The sequence below is a fragment of the Piliocolobus tephrosceles genome, chromosome 6 (genome assembly GCF_002776525.5).
Source record: "Piliocolobus tephrosceles isolate RC106 chromosome 6, ASM277652v3, whole genome shotgun sequence".
NCBI lineage: Eukaryota > Metazoa > Chordata > Mammalia > Primates > Cercopithecidae > Piliocolobus > Piliocolobus tephrosceles.
In genome coordinates this window covers 46,805,289-46,807,885 of record NC_045439.1, presented here as the reverse complement: position 1 = coordinate 46,807,885, position 2,597 = coordinate 46,805,289, and the positions used below count along the sequence as shown (strand labels likewise).

The window sequence follows — 2,597 nt, the reverse complement described above, 5'->3', positions numbered from 1 at the left end:
TTTTTTTTTTTTTTTTTTTTTTTTTTTGGTCCATTGAGGCATTTTTCTTATAAGCATGTATTACATCCCTAGAAAAAGAATCCCAGAATTTTCCCTCCTGTGTGTTTTTGTCTTGCTTCTTCATGGTCCGTGATGCCAACTGAGGTGGTCAGCGCAATAAAACCAAACTGATGAGACATGAGCATATTATTCTGCCATCTTTCTTGGTCTTTGTGTTGCACATCAAATCTGGGGCTGATCACTCCACGCTTGTTTAACCTGCCTATGAGGTTCACAACAATTTTCCCAGCTCTGTGATCATCAATGATTTCAAATTTGCCAGTGTAATCATGTTTCATCACAGTTAGAAACTGGATAATGACTCTGGAGCACAGCCTGATAAGAACTTGGTGTTTGTCTCTCTTTTTGACACTGTTGATGCTCTTGAGAGCATCAGCCAGGACGTTCATGTGCACAATTATGGCAGCAAGGAAAAAAAGCGTGTATACTAGAATATTTATGGGATTGTCTCTCCCACTAGAGCTTTGGCTCCTGGCGTGTAACCATTCATCATTCATCATTCATCATGTAGTCTCAAGAATGGGAACATTGAAGATGATTTGTTTTAGTTTCTTGAAGGAATAAGTAGACAAACTCATTTTACTTTTTATTTGCTGGTCTTTCTTCTACACCCTTCTTTATCCTTTATCTATCTGTCTTTCTTTCTCCCATGTTAGGATAGAAATAAAAACACCTATGTTCTAGCCCTGGTTCTGACACTTACTAACTCTGTCGCTCTTGTTCCTATCAAAAAATGGGAATAGTAGCACCTCTCATTCCCTAACTCTTTGACAGAAATGTCATATAAATTCTGGTGAAATTGTACATGTGAAATCATGCCAAAGGCTTCAGGAGAAACAGATAAATCAGAGGTAGTGTTTTGATAATTTGTATTGACTATCATATACTGCTCTGCAAAAGTAAGAAGACATTAGGAAAAGCTAGAAGTGAATAGGTAGGTGTAGCAAGGGAACAGTGGTGAACTCTCAAAATGTAATCAAAGGAGCAATTAATGCACTATCAAATTATTTTTTCCCAGTTAAAAATACAGTGTTATTAAAATGGTTCTCTGGGAGGCTAAGCAAAACTAAGCCAAAAATGGACAATTAACCACAGGACACATCTGAGTTTCTGAAAGGCTCTGAAGCAGTTATACCCCTTTACGAGACCAAGTCATTTTCATAAGCAACATTTTACAGACTTTCTTAAAAATGGGATGAGAAGTTACATCCTCATTACCACCATCACTCGCTACCTCCCACTCCAGCTTACCTCATTCTGCTTTAGACCTAAAACAACTTGGGATCTGACACTTAGATAATTTTAACAGTTCTCTTAGTGGCTTTCTCTAATGGGATAGAAGGGGCATGCCTGGTTAGGTGTTGCTAGAGTGCAATTCAGAGCAAACTCCTTCAATAGAAAGTCTATCTAACTAGTAACTGGCAGATTCACATCACAAAAAATAAACTGTAATAATAGGGAAAAGTAAAGGCAGACTTGGCTCAAAAGGGTCTCAGCTACTGCCAGAATTCCCCACATCTGCAGTAAAAGATAAAAAGCAGGAGAAAGGTAACTGCTTTCCTATAAAAATGAACTTGCTCATTTGTGAAACAAATAAAACACAGCTTTATATTGCTTTATATGAGTCCTTGCTTCTCATAGGTATTATAGCTGTGAAATACTTCCATGTGCTGTAGCAGCAACACAATTACATGGAAACATCTAAAGGTAAACTGCCTTTTTTCTATCAAACTAGTAGACTTACACTGTTCTCTCATCTGTGCTCCAGACTTTGACATGAACTGCATTGCTGACATCACTTCTTGTATGTCTCAAAGACATCTTAACTCAAACTCAACATGCCTCAAAACAAATCACCATGTCTTTCACTCCTCAAGACTTAGTCGTCTCCCAGGAATCCTATATATATCCTATATATATGTGTATGTGTGTATATATACACACATGTGTGTGTAAATGTGTGTGTGTGTATATATATATTCACACACACACACACACACACGTGTTAGAAACCAGTCATTCCTCTGCCCTTGCTGCCTTTGCTACAGGCATGCTCCCTTTCTCCTCAAGTCCTTGGAATGCAGCTAGGATTCAAACCACATTTGTCTGACTCCTAAATCAAGGCACTTTCCACCATTTCACCTTGTCCCCCAGGAAGTGTTTCTCCATGTAAATGTGCACATTATAATGTGCAAACATACTTAAGACTCAGCAGTTTAGAAAAAGCTGAAAATATGCTCTATTCTCTTCCCATTTTTTATGAAAAATTTCAAACACGCACAAAAATCAAGAGAATAGAAAATAAACCCCCATATATACCTCATTCACACCTCAAAATTATCAAGATTTTCCTGTTGTATCATCTGTTCCTTTTCCTTTTGTTTTTCTTTGCTAAAGCACTTTAAATCAAATCATAGACAACATATCGTTTTATTCTACAGGCTTCATTATGTAGAGTTTCCATAATCCCCATGTGTCATTGAAGGGACCTGGTGGGAAGTAATGTAATTAGGGCGGTTACCTTCATGCTGTTCTCA

General features: G+C 37.6%; 1 pseudogene; it reads right to left on the bottom strand.

Moving 5' to 3' along the window:
* Positions 1 to 68: 68 nt before the first annotated feature.
* On the bottom strand, positions 69 to 464 carry LOC111554472 (annotated as a pseudogene).
* Positions 465 to 2,597: the final 2,133 nt, after the last annotated feature.